The following is a 26891-nucleotide window of genomic DNA, read 5'->3' as shown; positions in this document are numbered from 1 at the left end:
TGTCAAATTAAAATCTCCTACGGGATGCACTAATACTTTGAAGGATTCCTGGGATTTGCTCAGACAAGTAAAACTAAATCTTTATGATGAGAATGCAATATTTATTACCTTCGACGTAGTGGATCTCTCTTCCTCTATCCCACATGAGATGGGACTAGTTTGGTTAGAAGAAGCTATGGCTGAATCTGGAAGTTTAACCAATAATTTTCATGTTTAACCTTTATGGATTTAGTTCTTGGGAATAATTTCATTTATTTTGAAGGTGAATTTTTCCAGCAAATCCAAGCTGTGGCTGTGGGTGCACAATGTGCACCCACCTATGCCAATATTATTCTCTGTATGGGAGAACAAGTACATTTTTAATTCAAAATATGTAAGATGCTGGAAATTATACAAACGGTACCTAGATAATTGTTTAATTTGGAATTACTCTGAGGAGATGTTTTTTGAATTTTATAGTTACATTTCTAGCACTACTGATTTTTTAAGGTTTACTTGTAACATTCAACACAATCATATGAACTATTTGGATATTACCATACACAAGAGTGATGGTAGATTCAAATCTACAGTATGTAGGAAAGAAACCTATTCAAATTCCTACCTATTTTTCACCAGTGCACACCCCTATAGCCAGAAAAAAGTTTGGTTAAGGGGCAATTTGTCAGGGGGAGTCTGATGTCCTCGGAAGAGGAGGATTTTCTGATTGTCTCTTTCTGGAACAGATGTTTTTACTAAGAGATTACCCATTAGAATTATTTAGGGAGGTGAAAGAAGTGTCCCTAGGTAGGTTGGATAGGTTTGCACCGATATTGGGTCAAGAAGGAGAGTTTATTAGCCCAAACAATAACAATGGGGTTTTTGAACAAGCATTTGTTCATAGGTAGGGACTAGGCTATCTGCCTGAGGGCATTTATAAGCCTAGCCAGTGTCAGCTTTCGCCACCCCATTGATTAATTAACTGAGTCTCTGTCAAGAAGAGCCAATGAAGTGATCCCAGGGGTGTATTTTCTGTTACCCATCCACTCATCAAGGTTTCTCTTGAGTGTTAGTGAGGGGCTCTGCCTAATGTAGTTAAGAATTTTGTTCCAAAGCATGGGGAGTTTCTGTGACAGGAATTTATCCCTCCAGCATGTTCTATTTATTGTTGTGGTGAGGTTTAGCTCACTAGAGTGAGTGGCTCGCAGTGACTTGAATTTCTTTAGGTAGAGCATGTCCATCAATTCCGAGTTGCACATGGCTTTGTAAGTCAGGCAGAGATCACCTCTGAGTAAGCGATATGTCACTGAGCACAGCCAGAGTTTTTCCAGTCGGGCTGCATAGGACATTTGTTTGAGGCCAGTAATCCGCTTGGTGAGGTACTTTTGTGGTCTTTCCAGCTGTTGGAAGTGTCTTGTGAGGTACATCCCAAATGGGGCATTGTACTCTATGATGGGTCTGAGTGACGAGTAGAGGGGCACTATAACCTCTTTATTTCTAGATGTGAACCCTTTAGTAATTAGATGGGCTACATAGAAGGATTTCCTAACTACTTTGGCAATGTGATTGTCAAAGGAGAGATTACTATCTACCTGGGTCCCCAGATCTCTTATTACCTCTTCTGTATTAAGGGGGCTGCCACCTATGTGGTAATTCATGGGTGTTTTGTTTTTCCCCAAATGGGATAACTATGCATTTTTTGGCATTCAGCTTGAGACCATGACTTTGACACCAGGTGTCCATCTCAGTAAGGCCCTTTTGGAGAATGTGGGTCAGCCGGAGAGTCAGTTATGGCTCCCAGTTTGCAGTCATCGGCAAACTTGGTTAACCATAGTCCTCCTGTGTTTGTCTGTACTTCTGAAAAGTATATGCTGAACAGTAGGGGTCCCAGGACTGAGCCTTGTGGGACACCACTTGTGACTGGTTTAGAGTCGGACCTGGAGCCCACTATTCTTACCGTGTGAGTTTTGTCTGTAAGCCAGTTGGCAACCCATCTCATGATGTAGGGGTTAATGTTCAGGCTGGTGAGATTTTCTATAATTCCCGAGTGGGGAATGGTGTCAAAAGCCTTGAGGTCAAGGAAGGCTGTGTGAACCACCTTCCCCTCATCTATGACTTTGGTGACTGTCTCGAAGAAGTCAACCAGGTTTAGTAGGCATGATCTGCCCTTAAAGCCGAACTGGGTCCTGTCAAGTATTTGGAGGTTCCCAATGTCTTTGTTAATGAGTTCCATGATGATGTGCTCCATATCCTTGCAGACCAGGCTAGTCAGGCTTATGGGGCGATGGTTCCAGGGTCACTTGTGGCACCTCCTTTGTGGAGCAGAATAACCGTTGCTGTGCGCCATTCTATGGGCACGTAACCTGTGGAGAAGCTGAGGTTGAACAGTGTGTTTAGGTGGGGGTTAGTTCATTCTGTAGTTCGTGCAAGACACAGCTTGGGATACCGTCTGGTCCCATCGACGCTGTGCGTTTGGCTTTTGAAAGGGCCGTTTTCACCTGTGCATCTGATTTCCAGGACACTACACTTTTCCGGTATTGTTGTGGGCCCTTTTGGGGGTGAGAGGGGGGTGAAGTTTACACTGAATCTATCTGCCAGGATGTTGGCAATGTCAGTAGGTTTAGTATATTTTGTGCTATTTTGCACTAGCTCAGTGCATATCTGTGAGTTGCCACTTAGATTCTTGACATAGCTAAAGAAGGCTTTATGGTTATCTTTTGAATCCTTGGCTATTTTTCATTTGAAGTTAGCCTTGTATGATTTTGAGGGACCTTAGTTTCTTACTGATACTGATAAGGGATGTCTTTCCTTCTTGGGATTTGTTTTTTTTTTCTGAACTAGTTTCCTCCTCCTGTTGTATAGCCTGTTTATGGCAGTAGTCCACCAGACTGGTTTCCTTCTGTTAGGGAAGTGAGTCTTGGTTTTGCTAGGGATGGCACGATCCATGCATCCTTGTAGGTGCTCATAGAGTACATTTGTAAAGGTTCCTGCATCTTGGACACTGTTATCCTTTAGCATGGGGGCTGTGAAACTTGCCACCTCTGTCTTAAGTAAGGTGAAGACCTTAAATCTGGCAGCATGGCGGATAATGTAGTCATACAAAACGCACCCCTCACTAAAGCTGTGATGGATGTCATTTTGGAGGCCAGAAGGCCTAGTACCAGAAAATCTTACGCTGCAAAATGGAAGTGATTCTGTGCTTGGAACCAGGCACAAGGAATTGACACAGCTGTACCATATATTCCTCAGATTTTGCAATACTTAACTGAGATGCTGGACAAAGGCCTATCCTTTTCATCAATTAAAATGCATGCCTCTGCCATTTCAGCTCATTACAATACAGAGAGCCACCAATCTTTTCTCATCCTTTGTTAGGGCAGTACCTCAGAGGAGCCAAAAACTTAAGGCCTCCAAGGAGATCACCAATACCTGCATGGGACCTCAGTTATGTCTTGGAAAAACTCACCCTGCCTCCTTTTGAGCCAGCCGCTACAGCTGATATAAAGTTTTTATCTTGGAAAACAGCTCTGCTCCTAGCAATAACTTCTGCAAGACTAGTCTCAGAGCTACTGGCACTCATGGCTATGAAACCTTTTATCATTTTTTATCCAGACAGGGTTTCTCTGAGGACAAACCCGACATTCATGCCTAAGGTAGTGTCCAGTGTGGCCCTTAACAAGCTATTAATCTGCCTACTTTCTATCCAAACCAAAGAATAAGGGGGAGAGAATTCTGCATTCTTTGGACATACACAGACAACTACGCTTCTACTTGAACAGAACCAAAGCTTTCAGAAAGACTGAGCAACTACTAGTGGCATATGCTGCAGGATCGCAAGGAAAAGCTATCTCAAAGCAGACTATTCCTAAATGGATAGGCCACTGCATTCGGTTCTGTTATTCACAACATACCAAGCCAGTGCCTAAGGGCATTAGGCCACATTCAACCAGAGAAGCAGCCACTTCAGCAACGTTCCTCAGGGGAGTACCAACCAAAGACATTTTAGAGGCTGCTACCTGGAGTTCAGTGCACACCTTTGCAAAGCACTATAATTTACCACTGTACTCTAAATCCAGGGCAGGCTTTGCCACTGCAGTTCTGCAGGGCCTCATAGCCGCTCCTAATGCTATACTAGCTCCAGCCGCCCATCCATAGCTTTGGGATTCAACCCAAGTGTAATGACTGCAACAGTGAAACATGAAGAGCATAGTACAGTTGTGTACACTTACCATAAATGTAGATGTTCGAGTGTATTCACTGTTACAGTCCAGGTTACCCACCCACCATCCCCCATTTCTTTCCTGGAACTTATCTGCACTTCTCTAATCTATACAACCTATGTAGTGTATTTGCTTGTAGATGAAGGTATAATATATTTTGGTGCATGCTTGTTTTATTGGCATATTTCTTTAGGGTACCGTTTTGGGGGCACCTGACATCTGGGGCAAGAAAAACTGAAGAAAATGGCGTCTGCTGCATCTTTTATACCCCTGGCGCTCTGACATCAGGGAAAAGGCGACCGCAACCGACACCGGACCTAGACTTTGGAATTCAAGCCGACTGAGGATAGCCTGCCAGCAGGATAACCCAAGTGTAATGACTACAACAGTGAATACACTCGAACATGTACATTTATGGTAAGTGTACACAACTGTACTTTCTTCTCCACAGTTTTTGTTCATAGCTGAATTTGTGGAATACGTTTACTGTTTTTGTGGTAATCAGTGGACAACTTAAAACTGTACCTCTCAACATCAAGAGAAAAGGAGGGTTAGATTTTCCTTTAACCTAGAATGTGCAGAACTGAGTACAATTTATCAGATGACAATACTTCTCCCATCCAGATGTTCTGCCTTCACCACTGTTTAACAACCAAAGTTAATCAGGACAATGACTGCCTTTACTCCTTTGATGTTGCTAAGTTGTAGAACTTTGCAGTTTGAAATCAAACAACCTAGCTAAGTAGGGCTTCAAAGACCAGCTTAGAGAGCACATTAAAGGAAAACTCAACCTTAAAACTAAAAACAAAAGTCTGTTTTCTGAGCTATGTTAAACACCTCAAAGTCATAGCTTCTTATAGAATTTTAATATTTTCTGCAAAATGGCTTTCAAAGGGGCTTGACATATCAACGTGATCTTTTTTCTTTAAGCCTTTCTTTTCCCCATAATACATTTCAAGTCCGTTTTGTGAGTCATGCTAGACCTAGTGTATTCCCATACCATTGACATAATGGGATTTGTCAGTCACGGTCTTGTATACTGTATGTAACAGGGCTGCTTCTTTTATTTCTTGAATGGCCCTCGTGTGTGTGTGTGTGTGTGTGTGTGTGTGTGTGTGTGTGTGTCTCTGGGCTTGTTTTACAGTATACTAGGGCATTATACAGCTGAAACCAAAACAGTTGCTAAACTGCAGGCCTTTGTTCAAAGTATCTTTTTGTAGTCCAAGATGAATTTATAGCCCCTCCCCCTACACTTTGGTAAATGTGCAGATACTTCACCAGAAAAATATTTTCTGACTTTTCTTTAAATATCAGACATCTTGGATACTGCATTCAGGTCACCTTATAATGTAAAATAGTATAAAAACCATTTAAAGTTTAAAGATTAGCATTTCAATGCTGTGATGCTGCTTTTGTAAATTTGTCAAAAGAGGTGACAACTGCCTCTGAACCACTGACTGATCTAGTTGCTCTGTTGTGCTATGAAAGGCATAACTACATTGGAAGCAGCTGTAAAACTGCAAGTTTTTTTTCCTCCCTGCAATAAAGATAATGGAAAACAGTTTCACACCTATGTTGTTTATGGCAGCCTGAGCTCCTGACATCAGCAGAACTAATTACTCTTATAAGATTGTCAGCAGTACTGGACTACAAATTTCTCTGCCTAAGGTATGTCATGCAGATGTAGACAAATTCTTCTGTAATTTATGTGAAAATTTATGTGAAAAGCTAGTATTGGAATCCATGTTGAAGGTAGAAAAGCAACCGAAGAGTAAATTTAAACTGTAGGAGGAGGCGTTTTCCTTTAAATGACTGTGTCTCAGTACCAGCCCAAAGGAATTTGACTACTACCTAACAACTCTATACTTGATATACATCTTTATTTCCTCCTCTCCACCCTTTATTCTGTATAGCCATAGCTTGCCCACAGAATGCACCTAATCTACCTTCCGTACCACCTGCATCCCTCACCTGTCCATGACTACATAACTGCAAACCAGATGCACTAATGTGAATATTGTATGTATTGCTACTTGTAGACCTTCTTGTCACCTGGTACCAAGAAAACTGTCATAATTGAGGTTTCCACTAAATAGCTGTATCTGATGATGTCCTCCTCATTCTGCTTCATATATGGGTTTCGGAACCGAACCTCTGATCCGACTCGACCACCTCCCACAGACTTGAACTTCCAGGCACAAATTCCTCCCCTACCCATAATACTTTATATCAAGCCCAACCTCCTTAGATCTTGTTTGACGCCAGTGTGCACAGATGTGAATTTTTTTCCAGACTCTGATAAGCATTTATATTTTATATTGGTTTACCTTCATTAGGTTGGGAGTCCATTGTATGATGCACTAAAGTGCGAAAGTAGAATGGCAAGATTTGGGAATGTCAAAGCATGTAGTTGTGAATTCAAATGAGCGAATGGCAGTGTGCATTCGCTCATTTCAATTAGGCATTCCAGGTGGGGATCAGGGACATGTGCCCTTTCCTTCACTGTGGTGCAATCCTTGAGTTAGTATATTAAATTAGCAGGGGCTGTGGGGTGCAGGGGAGCTTGCTCCCCTGCATTACGGTGTTTGGAGATATCTGGAAATGTGTTTTGAACACTTTTGACATTTCCGGATAGTTGAAATTGTGTTGTACTTTCACTGTTTTTAGCAGTTGAAAGTGCAGTTTCTGTTGAGTTGGTTATTTGAACGGTCACGTATTTCATTTGCGACCTAATGGAGGTAAACCTTTATATTTCTATTTTCTTTAGTGTTCCTTCTCCTAGTTTTATATAGAGTAGTTTCCTCCTCCCCATGTAGTTTTTTTGTTTTTGTTTTTTGGTGTCTTAGGGGCCTTTTTTTCTCTCTATCTCCTGCACTTTTCTTCCTGACTTTGACCCTTCTTTTTTTTCTAACCTTTTGTGAAAAAAAGTTTGTTTTTTGGTAATTTGCTCTTAGTTTAGAGTCTGTTTTTTTTTTCTTGACAGTTTGTCTTTAGTTTTGTTCTACCTGCTATGGAGAAGCCTTTGGCTTTAAGTGGTGCTCCCAATGCGAGAGAAAGATTCCACATACAGATGCATACGATCGTTGTCTACTGCCTAGGGCCAGGTCATCTTGATTCTTCCTGCAAGAGCTGAGAGAGTTTTAACCCTAGGGCCTTACAAGAGAGGAGAAACAAACTTATTTTGAAAGGCCTATTTACCCGCTTCTGTTTCTCCAGGGGCTTAACCCCCCCCCCTCCATATCTCTGCTCTGACGCTAAGGAAAAGCACCTTAAGGAACCAAGAGCTTCCTTGGAGCTGCCTGCCAAGGCTCTGAGGTTATTGGATCCAGCCTTGACGACGCCAAGACCTCTGTCTGCTCCGTCGGATCCGATGATCCTAATGGCTCTGAGCTGAGCCTTCCACTGTGCCCTCTGATCCTAAGCCTCTGGATCCATGTAGCCCTCCTCAGATCCATCAGTCTCTGGATCCAGTCTCCAGGAAGATCTGTCCTGTTGGTGTCTCTCCCGACTTTACCAGAAAAGATCTCCAAATGCCTAAACATTCTTATCCTTCATCCATGGCTTCTTCTAGGTCAACTACAACCCTTTACGTGGACATGGAGAGAATGGTTAGAGCCATAATCAAGACACAGATTCAGATGGGGGTTCTTCCTGTTGTCCCCCCCCCCCAGTAATCCCAGCCTGTGACCTTTTCTGCTTCTCTGATCCAGCTATCTGTTTCAGAGCCCCAGGACAGTAGCCTACCGAGAGATTCTGAGTCAGATCACAGGGCCTTTGCTTCCTCTACTCCAGCTGTTGCTTTGAATGCCTCTGCTGTAAAGTCCTCTGATCAGAGTGCGTCCTGGACCTGGGATGTTGCGGCCGGATCCGAGGGATTGGGTATGCTTCGCTACTCTTGGATCAGTCTCTCCCTCTTGGAGCTTTGACTCTGTACAGTGCAGTTCTGGTTCCATCTGGGAGTCTAGGTTCTGGTGGGCTGCCTCAGTCTTCCTTGGCAGCTTTGACTCCAGGAGAACTTTGAGGTATCTCTCCTGGGCCCTCTGCCTTTCAGGCTCAGAAAAGGTGTTCTCTGCTAGAAGAGTACCAAACCCTTGGCTGCTACTGTACCCTGTGTTCCTCCAATGGATTGTGGTCTTGGATTAGCCATTCTTTCCCAGGGTCAGCCTGTCTTGAAGGACTTCCAGTCTGCTCCACCGGAGGTGGTCGCTTCCTCTTCCGACTACTCCCCTGAGTATCCCACGGAGGAGAAGCCATGGAAGAGGATATGCAAAAGGAGGCAGTTGGACTCCCCTATGGAGTTTTTCACCGAGGATACGGACTATGATGAGGGAGAGGGGTCCCCTAAAACACCACCGGACGATATCTCCATTGCAGACATATTACAGATTTTGAAGACAAAAGGTGGCTGGACTTCCAAAACCCCCTCTCTGGAGGAATCTGTATTCCTGGAGGCTTTCTGGATGGGGCCGTCTACATCTTGGGTGGTGGTTTCGGCAGACGCTGTCATTGATCTGGTTGCCAGTTGGGCATGGAAGGAGCTGGACACAATAGAACCAGTTCCAAAACACCCAGATAAGATACTCTCACTTCCTGAGGACCACACTTTCTGGAGTAAAGGTTTTCCTGCTGATGCTGTGGTGGTAGCAGCTGTTACCAAGAAGGAGCTTGCCCAGCAGAGCCCCACTGTCCATCTGCTGAACAGAAAGACCAGAACGATGGACAGGTTTGGGAAGCCCACTTTTGCCTCAGTGACTTTTTCACTGTGAGCACTCAATTATCTGGCACATTTTACGTGCCTACAGAAAGACATGATCAAGGAACTTTGAGTCTATGCCTAAGGCAGAGTTCAATAAGATTTCCCTTAAGCTAGTCACTCTCACTTGGCTTATTTCACAGTCAGCAGAAGGTTCTTCCAGAGCAGCTGGCACCGGCATTGCTGTGCGCTGTCATGCCTTGATGCAACTGCAATTTCACAGAGCCCTTTAAGGCGTCATTTATCATTGCCCCCTTTGATGGTTCATTGCTGTTTGGACCATCTGTTAAGGACACGCTGACCCACTGCGAGCAAGATGGCAAGACCTTGTCTGCCGTAGGGATTAAGTTTTCTGTCCCCAGTGAGCCTATTCTAGGAATCAATGGGTTGCTAAAAAAAATTGGTTTTGTAAGTCCCAGGGTTCCTTGCCTAACCAGAACTGAGAATTCTCCTCCAGAGGCAGACAAGGAGCCTATAATGGGAGACGCCACCCTAGAGGCGGAAGGGGCCCGCAGAATCTGGGTTACAGGGAAATCTCTTCCTGACAAGCCCTTTCAGCACTCCTGAAGCACTGTCCTTCTGTCCTACTCTGAAGACAGTTGGAGGTCATTTTTCTGTACACTCAAGCATCTGGGCCCAGATCCCGTCAAACGCTGGGTTGCTAAAAATCATATCCAGAAGTTACTTCATTCCCTTTTCCCTTCCCCCCTCCAAATGCACTGAAATCACTCCCCAATGTTCCACCCAGTCAGAGGGTGTTGGCAGTGGCCAAAATCACTGCTTTGCTCTGAAAAAGTCATCTGCCAGGTCCTGGCAGATCATAAAGGATCTGGAATTTACTCCCATTTCTTTTTGGTGCCAAAGAAAATAGGACCTGTGATCCATTCTGGACCTAAGCAATCTGAATCTGTTGAAGACCAATTTCTGGATGGTAACTGTACAGTCCATACTCCCATTACTGAGGAAGAACAATTGGATGTGCTCGGTGGACTTCAAGAATGCATACTATTACATAAAAATAGGTGCTCCAGAAGTAATCTGCGCTTTTGTCGAAGAGCCAATCATTTCCAATTTTGAACTCTGCCCTTTAGTCTCACCGTGGCTCCCTGGGTGATTACCAAGTGCATGGCAGAGGTTGCAGCTCATCTATGACTACAAGGGTTTCAGGTATTTCCATATCTGGACGACTGGCTCCTGGACTGCCCCTACTCAGCATCAGCTTTCTCAGGCCAGGGATCAACTTTACCAATTGTCTCATTGTCTAAGCATTACCATAAATGTAGACAGTCACATCCTATGCTGGTTCAGAGCCTAGAGTTCATTGCGGTACATCTGAACGCTTCTACTCAGATAGCTGCCTTACCCCAATGTCACAGCAACACTTTGAAGTCACAAGTTCAAGCTCTTCTACGTTCTCCACCACCTACTGCCAGATTGATTCTAAGAGGTCTGGGGAGTATGGCTGCTACCATTCTTTTGGTTCCACTGGCAAGGTTCTATATGTGCATTTTCCAATGGACACTATTCAGTGGCCCATTCTGCATCATCCCTTGTCTGCTCCTATCAGGTTGACAAACATTAGCAGATCCTGTTTAAGGTGGTGGATTAAAACCAGTCTGACTTTAGGCAGACCATTCATTCTTTCCTCACCCATAGCCCCTGTGACCATGGACGCTTCCCATCTAAGGTGATGGGGGGGCATTTACAGGGAAAGATGTTCTAAGGCACATGGACTCTGAGTTCTGTCATTCCAAGCCTTTCAGGACACCCTCCCTCCAGGTACAGTTGCTATTCACACCATGTCAGTTGTCTGGTTTATCAACAAGCAAGGAGGAACCTGTTTGTACCCTCTCTACAGGGAGGCCAAGAGAATCTGGGAATGGGTGATATCTTCAAACCGCTTTCTTCTTGTAACACATGTACTGGGGGAAATCCAATGCATTAGTGGACAGGCTCAGCAGGTCTATTCTGATGCCTTATGAGTGGTTCCTCCAATTAAGTGGCGAGCTAGATATGCAACCCTTGGAGTCCCTCCCTGCTACGACCTCTTTGCATCCCCTTACAACACCAAATGCAGCAATTAGTTCACTCTGATTCCCCATCTGAGGGCTGCCAAAAGGGATCCTCTGGTCCACGATTGGCCTCCTGGACTTCTGTACGTCTGTCCTCTTCTCCCTTTGATCCCAGGATTTCTTCAAAAAACCAAATGGTTGAAGAGCTCAGTGATCCTCATTGCCCCCCTTCTGGCCTCATCAGTTGTGGTTCTCTCCTTCTTTTGGTATCCTCTCAAACATCCTCCTTGGATGCTGGAAACCAAACCGGATCTCCTTTCTCCAATATTAGGGCACCACCCCGATCTTCATACACACAAGACCGCATGGACGTTCTTCGTGTTTCACTGTTGCAGTCATCACATTTGGGTTATCTGCTTGCAGTAGCCCTCAGTCGGCCTGATTATCAAAGTCTTGGGTCCTGCGTCAGTTGCTGTCATCTTCCATGACGTCAGGTAGTCAGGGGTATAAAGCATGCAGCCAACACCATTACATCAGTCTTTCTTGCCGTGCGGTGCCCGAAGCAGAATCAGTTTACAAGTGCCGGTAGACTGACTCCTGAAATTTTCATTTTCGAGTTTCAGAGCCGAAGTCTTCAACTAAAAGCTAAGTACCCCAGTGGGGAAACTTTCTTGCTCTAAACCGATGTCAGTAAAAGTCAGTATTTGTATGTCTTGTGGAAAGCAAATACCTCAAAGATTTTCATTCGAACTGTATTCCTTGCCTAGGCCCTGACCACGATGTACCTCTGTCGGTTTTGTGCCTTATTTATCCCACAACTATTCATAGTCGGTACATTTTTGCTTCTAAATATTTTGGTACTCTGTTCAATTATCCAGATATGTCTTTGGTAAGTCACCTGATTACCGACATTCTGAAAAAACGCAAAGATAGACAGAGACAGGCCGTCTAGGTCCAAAGCTGCTGACGCTTCTCCTAAGCTAGTCACCAGTTCACCGGTACTCCGGCGCTTTTGTAGCCCCTGATACCCACTACTTCAGATTCGCAGGCCTATACTGAGACCCATTCGGAGTCCGGTATGCCGTGAGATGCTTCAACTGTGGAACCTGCAGATGTCTCTACTTCTAAAACTCGAACCATGCCTAGGAAGCAGACACCCAAACCGCATGGTCAGGCCTCTATGCCTAAAAAACAAATAAGAATGGCTGAAGATCTTATTACTTTAATCAGGGGAAGCCAGCCTTCCCCCTCTGAGACCTAGGACTGAATTTGCTTATGATACTTCTGACCAGGATTCTGAAATTTGTCTCCTCTGACCAGGATTCTGAAATTTGTCTCCTCTGATGACCAGGATTTACCCTTATCTACCTATGAGGATTCTGATGCAGAGGACTCTATTCCCTCTGCTTCTCCCCCAGAGGATTTTTCTTTTGGTGAAACCTTGCATACTCTTAGGGATCATTTTCACTGGGAAAGCCAGGATTACTCTGATTCTAAAAAGAGGCTTAGAGATTTCTTACTCTTGCCCCAACACAGGCCTTTAGCTATCCCTCCTGTTCTGGACATTGACAATGCCTTTTTGGAATCTAGCTTGGCCCCTGACTCTCTACCTCCTGCTCCCAGAAAACCTGATAGATATTACAGGGTTCCTGATTCTCACAAGTTCCTTTTTAAAAATCTTACTGCGGATCCTGAGACCATTTCACAGGGACCCAAGGGCATTAAGGCTACTACTGCCAAAAATCCTACCTCCTCTGATAAAGATTCCAGGGCCCTGGATAGATGGGGTAAGAAGGTATACACCTCTGCAACCTTGGCCATCAGGGCCTTAAATTGCCAGTTTTGTATGTTAAAGTATCAGCAGCATATTATTGGATTGCTTAAACAGAAAATGATGTTGATTCCTGATTGTGCTGAAAATAAGGATTTACAGGATTTAATCCATTCTGCTGAACAAGTTGGAAAACATACTTTGCAATGTGGTTTTGATTCACTAGAGGCATCTTGCAGGGCTGCTGTCACCGGGTCTGTACTTAGAAGGCATGCTTGGCTTAAGGAGCAATCTTTGCCAGATCATGTTAAAACTAAATTACTGGATGCTCCTTTAAATCAGGACCACCTGTTTGGCGACAAAGCAGAAGAAGTTCTTAAAAAGATGGAGGAAAAAGCTAAATCTAGGCAAACAGTTAAAGGTTTCTTACAAGTGCAGCCTCCTTGATTTAGTAGGCATTGGCCCCCAAAAATTGGTCCTTTCCTGCCTCTTCCAGGCCTTTTCAGTTCAAACCCAGAACCAGCAGCACACCCAGGCTTCAGTCCCATGGTACGCACAGGACTAAGCAGTGGGGGGCTCCCACTTCCAAATCAGGGAGTAGTAAGACTCCCCCATATGGTAAGCTGTATCAATTACTTAAGTTTAAAACTTTCAAGCACTTCTCAACTGACTGCTCCTTTAGGGGGAAAGATTTCTCTGCAAGCAAAAAACTGGGAACTCATTACCCAGGACAAATGGGTTTTGAACATAGTTTCCCAAGGATACAGATTTTACTTCCACACGTTACCAACCCCAAACCGTTGGCTAGATCTACCCCCAAATCAGTGGACAGAGGCTCAAAAGCAAGTACGCTCTCTCTTAAGATTAAAGGCTATTCAGTCTGCACCAGAAGAGGAAAAGGGACAAGGTTTCTACTCGAGACTTTTCCTGGTACCCAGAAAAGACAACTCATGGCATCCTATCCTGGACCTGTCTATCCTAAACACCTTTTTTGTGATTCCAAAATTCAAGTTGCTAATTCTTCAGTTGCTTTCCATGATAGGCAAATATGCATGGTTGACAACACTGGATTTAAAGGAAGCCTACCTGCACATCCCAATCAGGGAATCTTGCAGAAAATACCTATGCTTCAAAGCAGGCTGCTTGCACCATCAGTTCTCTGCACTGCCCTTTGGCTTATCTACTGCACCCAGGGTATTCACAAAGTGCCTAGCTCCAGTCATTGCATTTTGCAGGCAAAGAAATATTCAAATATACCCATACCTGGACGAATGTCTAATTCAGGCAGAAAGCCAGGACATACTTCTGAATCATCTGCATTTGTACAAAAGGTGTTAACTTGTCTGGGGTGCATCATAAACGAAAATAAATCACATCTGGTATCCTGTCAACAAATTATATTCCTGGGAGCAAGCTTGAACACAACTTCCCAGATGGCTTTCCTCACGCCAGAGAAACAAAATCATTTAACAGCTTACTTCAAGCTAGTGGCCACAAAAACCCTGCTATCTGCAAGGTAAATACTGCAAGCCTTGGGGTTCATGGTGTCGTGCATTCTACTAATTCCATATGCAAGACTGCATATGAGGAAACTACAATAGCATCTAAAAAGTCTATGGTGTCAACATTCTTAATATTTTAGAAGCAATGACTCCTAGCATACCTTGTCTATGCCTAGAGTTTCTTTGGTGGCAGAGGCCTGCCACCAAAACAAGGGACTACCATTCACACTACCTCCTGCTGCCCAAACCCTAACAGACACAACAGACTATGCATAGGGGGACTCACCTGGCAGGGAAGTGCATTCAGGGCAAATGGAACCCAAGTCAAATGCACCTGCATATGAATCAAAAAGAAATGTTAGCTGTACAGAATGCTCTGACAGTCTTCAAGGACCACAATCTTCCAGGACAATTAATGGTAAAGATGGACAAACACCACTGTTATGTGGTACATAAACAAGCAGGGGGGTACCCATTCTTACCCCCTCTGCAGACTAGCCATGGCTCTATGGAACACAGCCTTGAGTTACCAAGTGCATCTACAGGCTCACTTCCTCCCAGGAAAACTAAATACACTGGCAGACGAACTAAGCAGAAATCTCATGGTCCAACATGAGTGGAAACTGGAACCAAAGATTTTCAACATGGTGATCAAATGGGGGACCCCAGATATAGACCAGATTGCCTCCCCCAGAACTACCAATTGAACAAATTCTGCACAAGGACTCCCCACAATCAAGCTTGGAAAGTGGATGCTCTGTCCTTCAGCTGGAAAAATCTATCAGTTTATGCCTTTCCTCCTCTGCCTCTCCTCTCCAAAGTACTACTAAAGATGAAACAGGACAAACCAAGGATGATACTGATTGCACCAGACTGGCCACACCAACACTGGGTACCCCCTCTTGTGCAGTGTCACAGCTGGCCCCATGGCACCTATCTCAGACCCCTACCCTGCTGTCTCAGCAGGAGAGCCGGATTCTGCACCCCCAGCTTCAAACCCTGAAGCTGGCAGCCTGGCTAATTACCTAAGCTCTCTGTTACCATCTCTCAGTAAACAAGTGTTGGGTGTTATTTTGGAGGCAAGGAGGCCTAGTACTAGAAAATCTTATGCTGAGAAATGGAAATGATTCTGTGACTGGAACCAAACTCAAGGGATGGCCACAGCAGTGCCCAGTTTACCTCAAATTCTTCAATACTTAACTGAGATGCTTCACAAGGGCCTTTCCTTTTCCTCCATCAAAATTCACGCCTCAGCCATTTCAGCTCATTACAACACAGATCCACCCCTCTTTTTTCACCCACTGCTCAAGCAGTTCCTCAGAGGGGCCAAAAACTTGACCACCCAGGAGAGCCCCAACTCCAGCCTGGGACCTTAATTTTATATTGGAAAACCTCGCTCTTCCTCCTTTTGAGCCAGCTGCAACTGCAGAGTTAAAATTCCTTTCTTGGAAAACAGCTTTCCTTTTAGCAGTCACTTCAGCAAGAAAGGCATCTGAATTACAGGCCCTTATGACAGTGGAGCCTTTCATCATCTTTCATGCAAACAGGGTGTCCCTCAGGACCAATCCCTCTTTCATGCCCAAGGTGGTATCCAGTGTGGCTCTTAATCGGTCTATTCATTTGCCAACCTTCTTTTCTAATCCACAGAGCAAAGGGGAATGGATACAGCACTCCTTAGATGTGCACAGACAATTTTACTTGGACAGGACTAAACCTCAAAGGAAATCTGAACTGCTGGTGGCTTTTGCTGCAGGGGCAGAGGGGAAGGCTATTTCAAAGCAAACTGTTTCTAAATGGATAGGCCATTGCATTCATTTCTGCTATAAGCACCATGGAAAACCTATCCCACAAGGGATTAGACCCCATTCAACCAGGGCTGCATCTACCTCTATAGCCTTTCTCAGAGGTGTCCCTACCAGAGACATCCTAGAATCTGCTACCTGGAGGTCTGTACATACTTTCACCAAGCATCACCATTTGCCAATTTTCTCTAAATCCAGAGCTGACTTTGCCACTGCAGTCTTGCAGGGTCTTACAGCTGGTCCTAATGCTATCTAAATTCCTCCTTCCATCCTTAGCTTTGGGAATCTACCCAAATGTGATGACTGCAACAGTGAAATGCAAAGAACATAGTTCAGTTGTGTACTCTTACCATAAATGTAGATGTTCGAGTGTATTCACTGTTGCAGTCCTGGTTACCCTCCCTCCAGCCCCCTGACTACTTATGGCTATACCTCTATTCTCCTTTACTGTACTCAAAAGCTTTTTGGTGTATTTGCTTTTCTATTGGAGGTATAACCTTGTGTGTGTGTGCGTGTGTGTGTATGTATATGTGTATATATATCTATATATATATATATATATATATATATATATATATATATATATATATATATATAAATATGGATCTAGGATGTTTGCTCAACTGAGCAAACGACCGAAATCGAAACGGCCGGGCATACTTACGCGAAAGTCCTATTCACTGAAGCAGCACTTTTGCATAAGTATGACTGTTGCCGAGGCTGTACTATGGTGCGGGTAAGGGAAATTTCACTTTTCCCGACTGTAGTGCAGTCTCAGAGGGAGAATATTAAAGTAGGGGGGTGTGGGGGGCACAGCCCCCCACATGGAGGGTGCAGCTGGGCAAAGCCCCCCTGCTAAAATGTAAATGAAGTGCTTTTTTTTGTCACACGCTTTAACAAAAGCGCTTTTTCGATAAGTGCTTTCGTTAGTGTGTTCGGGTTTTATGGATTTGAACGTTTGCTCAGTCGAGCAAACGTCCTAGATCCATGTGTGTGTGTGTGTGTGTGTGTGTGTGTGTGTATATATATATATATATATATATATATATATATATATATATATATATATATATATATATATATATATATTTAATTGCTTCCCATTAAGGGGGGCACCTGATATCTGGGGCAAGAAAACTGATGTAATGGCGTCTGCTGCTTGCATTATATCACTGACTACCTGACATCACGGAAGATGACAGCAACTGACGCAGGACCCAAGACTTTGATAATCAGGCCAACTGAGAGCTACTGCAAGCAGATAACCCAAATATGATTACTTCAACAGTGAATACACTCTAACATCTACATTTATGGTAAGTGTACACAACTGTACTTTTCTCCACTTCCCATGATTGCTGAGGGCCCAAGTTTTCCCCTCTGGTCAAAGCTATCCTTTTGGCCTCTCAGAAACAATCTACCAAGAAGGTTTACAAGAGTAAGTGGAAGAGATTTTCTATCTGGGCAGTCAGTAATAACACTGATCCCTTTTCAACTCCGATTCCCTCTATTCTGTCATTCTTGGAGTCCTTATTTAAGCAAAGTTCTAGTTTTGCTGCCATTAAACTCCAGTTAGCAGCTACCTCCAACTTTTATTCAGGATTGCCTTCTGGATTGATTGCTTCTGCTAGATTGTGTAAAGCCTTCATGAAGGGTATTTTTCTCTTGAGGGTTCCTACTAAAGATCCTATGCCCCTGCAGGATCTTGCTCTGATTTTGCAAGCCTTAACCCAGAGTCCCTTTGAGCTTGCTAAGGATTGTGACTTAATTTTTATCATGGAAATCTGTCTTTCTGGTTGCCATTACGTTAGCGAAAAGGGTTTCTGAGTTGCAAGCCCTTTCTTCCAAGCATCCTTGCATAATTTTCCACTACAATAGGGTGTCTCTTTGTACTAATCCTTCATGCCAAAGTTGGCCACATCATCCAGTATATTAACCAATATATTAAATTGCCAGTGTTCTTTCCCAGTTACTGTAACAAAGGAGAATACCTTCTGCGTTCTCTGCATGTTCAAAGGCAGCTTTGGTTCTACAGCTATAAGGACTAAGCACTTCAGGAAGTCAGACCAGTTATTTGTTTTCTTTTCCCCTAATCGTAGGGATCAAGCTGTTTCCAAAGTGACAGTTGCACAGTGGATTAGTAACTGTATTGCTTTCTTTTATGACAAGAATGGTTGGCAGTTGCCAGGTTCTCCAAAGGCCCATTCAAAAAGATCTGTTGCTGTCTGCTGCCTTTTCTTCTAGGATCCTCATTGATGAGATTTGTGCTGCAACCACATGGTCCCACACTTTTGTGTCCCACAATAAATTGGATGCTGTGTCCAGGAGCAGGATTCCTTTGGTGTTTCCCTGAGGCCGCCCAAGTAATCATGTAGCTGGGGGATCTGGCCCATAAGTGAAGCAGAATGAGGAGGACTGCATCCGATTGGTTAGTCATGTACTTAACATAACTTGGTATCCGTGTTGCCTTGTTCTTGTGCTGCTTCACCTTCCTGCCCAACCATCCCCCTCCTTTTGGATTTGCTTCTAGAGGATCTAAATAGCCTTTGTTGGAACCATGGTTACAGGTTGAGCTCCTGGTTATCTTTCCTTTCTTCCTTGGCTTTGGGGACAGCAAATGCAATCTGAGGAGGTTGGGCTGTATATAGAGGATTATGGGTAGGGGAGGAGTTTGAACCTAGAAGTTTGTGTGGGAGGTGGCCGAACCGGATCCAAGGTTTGGATCAGAGACCCATACGTGAAGCAGAATGAGAAAAGGACAACACAAATACCAAGTTATGGTAAGTACATAACTAATCATTTTCATGTTCTTACAAAGGATTAATGTGTTCCTATATATCTTGCAGTTTCAACACATCCTTTATTTTTCACTTTAAGAGCCACGATTACCGCAACACTGTTTTCCCCATGTCAGTATATACCTGCACTTTCAGTTTGACAATATGTAGATTTCCTTTGTCCAACACTATTGATGTATAATATTCACTGTTTGATATTTTTATTGCATTGTGTTTATTGGAGCTTTTTTCCCCTGGGGTAACTTTAACTTACCCAGGCAGACCTTCCCGGTAAACAAATACTAATAAATAAATGCAAGATGGCCATCTGCTTGTTTAATTCCCATGTATAATGAATTACAGTGCAACAATAAACCTGTGTGGACATATGCTGTTATGTTGAGTATATTGACACAGGTGTACTTTATGGTGAGCATTTCACAAGTTCTTCTGACTCTCCTGTTTAGTCTAACTATTGTTGGATACCTTGTGCCTCTTTTTCCCCAGAATCTTTTCATGTGGAAATTGGTGAACTCCTTTTGCCAGTTTTTTTTTGTTTTATATACATTTGTTAATTGGAATATCCCACTGGACATAAGTGCCCCTTTTTAGGGGTGACACATGAGCAGTGTCTCTGGTTAAAGGAGAACCACACCCACAGACTCAAACATGTTTATTTCATCATGGTTTGGTTTCCTACATTTTAACACCACTCTGGGACTATTTACAGGTTTTTAAATATTTTATATGTAATTTCTGAGTCTGACCACATGAGGTGTAGAATCTCATTGATCCTGATCGTTTAGTCTGCCTTTAGGTGTCCCACAATGTAGTGCTTGTCTGTGTAAAAAAAAAAAAAAAAATTACATCACACAGGCCTCTTTCTTCCGAAAGCTCCAGTCACTGCATTGATTTTTATATGCATACACTGCTATCTTTCAGTCAGTTTAAGTAACATTTCATGCCTTTCAATGACTACTTAAAACACAAGCAGTGCAAATACCACAGAACAGACTTTCAAAGTGCTTTTTACTAAATTGCAGTCTTTTGTGAAGCCTGAATTGTACTACTTCGACTCCTCTACCATCTGCCTTCACACCCAACTTCCCTAACTGTCAAAGTGTTAAGGGTAATTTGAGATGTTACCTGCTGTGATTGACAGCTAACAGCAGGAGACTTGACTTGTGTACTATTTCCTTGTTCTAGCCTTTACTTTATGTAATGAGTAGGGGAAGGACCAGGGAGCTGTGACATCACAGCATGGGTGGGTTTTTAGGAAGGTCATGGTGATGTCAGTTTGGGGTGGGAAATGGCCAGGAAACTACCTTGACATCATTGAAATGGAGACTGCAGCAAGCTTTTCCAGGGCAGGATAAATGTTTTTGAAAGTGAAACCACCACAGTACAGTAAGGTACTGTTCTAGTGGAGAGAAGCAGTTTATTTAAAATCTTTTAAATGCTACTGTATTGTTTATTCATAGCAGGGACAGTAAATAGGGAGAAAAAGGATAGAGAAGTTGAGCATTTAATAATAGAATCCCATTGTCCTTTAAGTGACATGCTCAGAGTAGCACAGTAGGCAAATGGAGGGAACCGAAGTCAAACATTGTATCCTGGGTTACAGGAAGAAGCTCATAAGCAATATATTACATTATTGCATTTCTTCTCCTCCCTTTGCCTTTCTGTGGTGTTTAGTATGATCATGTATTGTTATATAGCATTTTCATTAAACTCTTCTAATTTCTTTGTTTTAGATCTGGCTTTTATTTCCGGATTCTTTTCTATTTAAAATTAATCTGAGTGGCATGACCATTAGAGCTGCTGTGGTGATGTCTTTGTGGAGTTTACATGATGTTCTTCGTGTTTCACTGTTGCAGTCATAACTGTAGGGTGCTCCTGCTGGCAGGCAGCCCGAGGTCGGCCAGAATTCCAAAGTCTGGGTCCAGCGTCGGCTGTACCAGCAAGTACCCTGACGTCAGAATGTAGAGGTATAAAGCTGACAGCCGACGCCATCTTCTCCAGTCTTTCTTGCCGTGCGGTGGAAAGCAGCTCGCAAGTTGTTGGTTGGCGGATTCCGGACAACGTGCTTTGATTGTCGTCGGTCCGAAGTCATCGTCTTCTCTTCTCAAGCTAAGTACCCCGTTGGGGAAACTTTTTTCTTGCTCCTCCGATGTCAGAAAAAGTTAATAATTGTATATCATGTGGGAAAAATACCTCATAAAGATTTCCACTCTTACTGTCTTCCTTGCTTGGGCCCTGACCACGACGTTTCTTGCTGTCGGTTTTGTGCCAGGTTTAATTCTCGCACTATTAAGCGTAGGTACGATTGGGCCTTGAATTATTTTGGTAGATGGTTCAATTATAGGATGTCGTTGGATACTTTACCAGCAACCGGAATTCACAAGAAACGCAAGGACAAGGATAGGCCTCCGAGGTCCAAACAGGATACTTTGCAGCCAGAGCCAGGTTCGGCGGTCATCACTTCGGAACCGATGGCCGACACGGACACCCATGGGGAGCCAACTAGCCCCAGTATTTTAGCTGCTGCAGGACCTTCGGACATCGCTCCTTCAGATGGGTCCAGAACCGCTGTGCAGGTACCAGCTTCTGAAGGGGTTTTCAGGCCTTCTCATATCACTATTACTACAAAGACAAAGGCAAAGTCAAAGACCCCATGTTAAGCCAAGGGTTTCTTCTCAAGTTTCTTCGGATTCAGCTCCCAAGACCCAGAAGCAATTATTAAGAATGGCTGAAGATTTGCTTACTATGACTAGGGGCTCTCACCCTCCTCCTGAAAAAAGGCCTAGGCAGGATATTCCTTTGGATTCCTCTGATCAGGCTTCTGTGTCTTCAGTCTCTTCCTCTGACCAGGATTATTCTTTTCCTCCCTATGAGGATTCTGATGCAGAGGACTCTATTCCCTCTGCTTCTCCCCCTGAAGATTTTTCTTTTGGGGAAACTTTGCATGAGATGAGAGAGCATTTTCATTTTGAAGGTCAGGATTATTCCGCTACCAAGAAGAGACTTAGGGAGTTTCTCCTTCTCCCTCAACACAGACCTTTGGCTATTCCTCCTGTTCTTGATATTGTGGATGATGCTTTCTCTGAACAGAACCTGAATCCTGATTCCTTTCCGCCTGCTCCTTCTAAGCCGGATAGATTTTACAGGGTCCCTGATTCCCATCAATTTTTGTACAAGAACCCTTCTGCAGATCCTGAAACTATTTCTCAGGGTTCCAAGGCTGCTAAGGCCGCTTCATCTAAAAATCCTATTCCCTCTGAAAAGGATTCTCGTGCCTTGGACAGATGGGGCAAAAAGGTGTATACTTCTGCTACTCTTTCTATTAGAGCTTTAAATTGCCAGTTTCATATGTTCAAGTATCAGCAATTTCTTTTGTCTGTTTTAAAGCAAAAACTTTCTACCTTTCCTGCATGTGCAGAGGACAAGGAATTACAGGATGTATTGCATGCAACTGAACAAGTTAGCAAACATAGTTTACATTGTTGTTTTGATGCCTTGGAGGCTTCTTGCAGGGCCGCAGCCTCTGGTACTGTTATCAGGAGACATGCTTGGCTTCGAGAGCAGAATTTACCTGAGCAAGTTAAGGCTAAATTGTTAGATGCCCCTGTTCAGCATGATGTTTTGTTTGGGTCTAAGGCTGAGGAGGTTATTAAAAAGATGGAAGATAAAGCGAAATCTATGCAGACTGTTAAAGATTTCTTACAAGTTCAGCCTCCTAGATTTTCCAGAAATTGTCACTCCAAAAATTGGTCCTTTCCCACGTCTGACAGGCCTCAAAGGGGAAGATATAGATGCTCCAGAGGTCGGGCTCAGACCTCTTACAGGTCCAGACAATGGACTGCTTCATCACCTAGAAGGGGAGAAGAGGGATCTCAATCAAAAAGGAAGCAGACCCAATGACTCCCTCTGTTGGGCTACAGGTCCTCCTTGCCTGGAAGCCCCCCTCGGAGGAAAACTTTCTCTTTTCTACCAAAATTAGACACATATTACCCAAGACAAATGGGTTTTAGACGTGATTTTAAGAGGTTACAAGTTCCACTTTCATACTCTACCAAGGTCTTTTGGTTGGCCAGATCTGCCAAAACATCAATGGTTAGAGGCCTTAAATCAAGTGGACGCTTTATTGGCCATGAGAGCTATAGAACCTGTTCCACTTTCAGAAATGGGAAAAGGTTTTTACTCAAGACTATTTCTGGTCCCAAGAAAACAAAACTCATGGAGACCTATTCTGGACCTTTCAGTATTGAACACCTATCTGGAAATTCCAAAATTCAAGATGCTTACTCTACAACAACTTCTTCCATTGCTCTCCCAGGATGCTTGGATGGTGACATTGGACTTAAAGGAAGCCTACTTGCACATCCCCATCAGGCAGGAACGCAGAAAATACCTCAGATTCAAGGCAGGTTTGAGGCATTTTCAATTCTCTGTACTGCCCTTTGGCTTATCTACTGTGCCCAGAGTCTTTACCAAGTGTCTGGCTCCAGTAGTAGCTTATTGCAGACTCCAAGGGATTCAAATTTACCCCTATCTGGACGACTGCCTTATTCAGGCGGACAGCAAAGACCTTCTACTTCAACATCTGCAGTTCAACGTCTTCTCCTACTTCTGGGATTTTCAGTGAACACAAAAAAGTCACATCTGATCCCCTCTCAGCAAATGATTTTTTTAGGAGCTCTTCTAAACACAAGCTTGCAAAGGGCCTTCCTCACTCCATAAAAACAATTACAACTGGCCTCAATTTTCAAGACCTTGGCTACTTTAACTCAGCTCACTGCAAGGAAATTCCTGCAGGCATTGGGCTACATGGCTTCTTGCATCCTGTTGATTCCAAATGCAAGGCTTCATATGAGAACTTCAATGGTACCTAAAGAGTGTATGGTCACAGCATTACCACAGTCTGGACACAACGATTCCACTGATTCCCTGCCTCCAAAAAGAGTTCCTTTGGTGGTCCAGGGCTTGTGCTTTAAACAAAGGGAATCCCTTTCGTCTGCCTCAACCTTCTCAGATCATAACCACGGACGCTTCGGGTTATGCTTGGGGAGCTCATTTTCTAGACATTTGCCAGCAGGGCTCTTGGACAAAGAAGCATCTTCCTTGGCACATCAACTTGAAGGAAATGTTGGCAGTCCAAAATACTCTTCTAGCCTTCCAGAATCTTTTGCAACCAGGGCCTCTTCTGATTCGTACAGACAATACCACAGTCATGTGGTACATAAGCAAGGGGGCTCTCACTCTTACCCCCTTTGCAGACTAGCCATGAGTTTATGGGACACAGCTCTAAATCTGAATCTTCATCTTCAAGCTCAATTCATTCCAGGAAAACAGAACCTCTTAGCAGACAGCCTAAGCAGAAACCTGTTGGATCCTCACGAATGGATGCTGGACCCCAACTTGTTCAGCAGGATTACTGCAGTTTGGGGTTGTCCTCAGATAGATCTGTTTACATCCCATCTCAATCATCAGTTGCCTCTCTTTTGCACCAGGTCCTTCCACAAAACAGCGTGGAAAGTGGATGCCCTGTCATTCAGCTGGAGGAATCTTTCGGGATATGCCTTCCCTCCTCTTCCTCTTCTGCCTCGGGTGTTACTGAAAATAAAACAGGACAAACCAAAGATGATCATTTTGATAGCTCCAAATTGGCCAAGGCAGTTTTGGTATCCAACTTTGAAACACCTATTCTTGGAACCTCCATGGATTCTACCTCTGATCCCTTCTCTTCTGTCCCAGCATCAGGGTCAGATGCTACACTCTCAAATCAAGACTCTATGCCTGGCAGCTTGGCTCTACAAGGGCCTTTGATTTCTTCTTCTCTTCCCAAACAAGTTTTGGATGTTCTTTTAGAAGCTAGGCAGCCTAGCACTAGAAAATCTTATGCTTCTAAATGGAAAAGATTTTGTATTTGGATGCAGGATCGAGGTTCAGATCCTCTTTTGCCTGATATTTCTTCCATTTTACTTTACCTCTCAGACCTTTTGCTTAAAGGCCTCTCCTTTTCCTCCATCAAAATCCATGCTTCTGCTATCTTGGCTCATTTCAACACTGATCCTCCCATCTTTTCTCACCAGCTGGTGAGACAATTTTTGGGAGGAGCTAAGAATTTAAGACCTCCCAGAACTCCTCCTGTTCCTGCTTGGGATCTTAATTATGTCTTGGAGAAACTTACTTTGCCTCCTTTTGAGCCTGCTGCGGCTTTGGATATCAAGTTGTTATCCTGGAAAACAGCTATTTTATTAGCATTGACTTCTGCTAGAAGGGTTTCAGAGTTACAATCTCTCATGGCTGTGGAACCATATCTTATCTTCCACCAAGACAGAGTTTCCTTGAGGACCAATCCTACATTTATGCCTAAGGTGATTTCTAAAGTGGCTCTAAATCAGACTATTCACCTTCCTACCTTCTTTCCAAATCCTCAAAATAAAGGGGAAAGGATCTTACATTCATTGGACGTACACAGACAACTACGATTTTACCTGGACAAAACTAAAGATTTCAGAAAATCTGATCAATTGCTTATCTCTTATGCCTCCAGTTCTCTAGGTAAGGCTATTTCTAAACAAACTATTTCCAAATGGATTGCTCATGGAATAAGGTTTTGTTACTCTCACTATGGGAAACAGATTCCAGGTATTGTTAGAAGTCATTCTACTAGAGCAGCTGCCACTTCAGCAGCTTTTCTCAGAGGAGTTCCTACCAAGGACATTTTGGAAGCTGCCACTTGGAGTTCAGTGCATACTTTTCTAAGCACTATAATCTCCCTTTGTATTCTAAGTCTAGGGCAGGCTTTGCCTCTGCTGTTTTGCAGGGCCTTCTAGCTGCCCCTTCTGCATAACCTCCTCCCTCATTCACAGCTTTGGGATTCTACCCTACAGTTATGACTGCAACAGTGAAACACTAAGAACATAGTACAGTTGTGTACACCTACCATAAATGTAGATGTTAGAGTGTCTTCACTGTTGCAGTCGGTGTTTCCCTCCCACCAATCCCCTCTATTTTTCACTTGGTCTCTCTTCCACTTCCTTTGTGGTGTATTTGTGTTTCTATTTGGACACCTTTTGGTTTCTTTGTTGGGGGCTTCTGACATCTGGGGCAAGAAAGGCTGGAGAAGATGGCGTCGGCTGTCAGCTTTATACCTCTACGTTCTGACGTCAGGGTACTTGCTGGTACAGCTGACTCCAGACCCAGACTTTGGAATTCTGGCCGACCTCGGGCTGCCTGCCAGCAGGAGCACCCTACTGTTATGACTGCAACAGTGAAGACACTCGAACATCTACATTTATGGTAGGTGTACACAACTGTACTTTCTTATGTCTGTATGAGTTTTCACCAGCTGATACAGTTTCCTGTCCTATTCTAAGCAACTGCTGTAAGTGAATTGGTGATGCACCAAATTATGTGTGTGTGTGTGTGTGTGTGTGTGTGTGTGTGTGTGTGCGCGCGCGCCCATTTGCTCACATTGGAATGTTGGTGTTATTTTAACAGCAGAGCACATTACACTGATACCTTTCTCTTGTGCTTTTATTTCAGGATGACAACCAGCTCGTGACTGTCAACTGAACAAATTAAAATTGTTCAGACTACACTTAAAGGGAATTTGAAGACATGACTCAATTCAAGGATCAACGTTTTTAAAAGTCATTAAGTTTTACTTGTCGATTTTATGAGTCAGGCTTAACCTGTGTTTAACATGGTTACAGAATTGTCTTCGGTTTTAATGGTTTTTAACTGTCCAAATGGACTTATCTGTGTTCATTTTGTACTTAAAGTGACTGCAGGATCAGGTGTTTTATCATGTATCTATTTATACATTTTAAAAATGCCAAATTAAAAAAAAAGTGTGGAAAACAATTGTGTACGTTTGCTTAGATGTTTTAACTTGGCTTGCTTATTTTATCCTGTGTGCTTTAATGAAGAGAGTGACACCTTTGTAAGAATAAAGATTGTTCTTATTCACAGTAACTGCCATCATCCCAACTGAAATTATATTCTTAGCAAAAAAGTCTGTGTAAATAAATTATAGTGCAGATGTTCATTGTAGCATCACAGCTGCA

General features: G+C 43.5%; 1 long non-coding RNA gene across 1 annotated transcript in view; it reads left to right on the top strand.

Annotated features, from left to right (window-relative positions):
- The window catches only part of LOC122810925, a 205191-nt gene extending 178503 nt beyond the window's left edge, over positions 1 to 26688 (top strand). Inside the window, exon 2 of the long non-coding RNA XR_006366155.1 lies at positions 26368 to 26688. This is a non-coding gene — a long non-coding RNA (uncharacterized LOC122810925). The remainder of the gene's footprint in view (positions 1 to 26367) is intronic.
- The last annotated feature ends 203 nt before the right edge of the window (positions 26689 to 26891 follow it).

Source organism: Protopterus annectens, chromosome 9.part0 (genome assembly GCF_019279795.1).
Source record: "Protopterus annectens isolate FY-2018-M chromosome 9.part0, PAN1.0, whole genome shotgun sequence".
Classification (NCBI taxonomy): domain Eukaryota; kingdom Metazoa; phylum Chordata; order Ceratodontiformes; family Protopteridae; genus Protopterus; species Protopterus annectens.
This window is presented reverse-complemented; position numbering and strand designations above follow the sequence as displayed.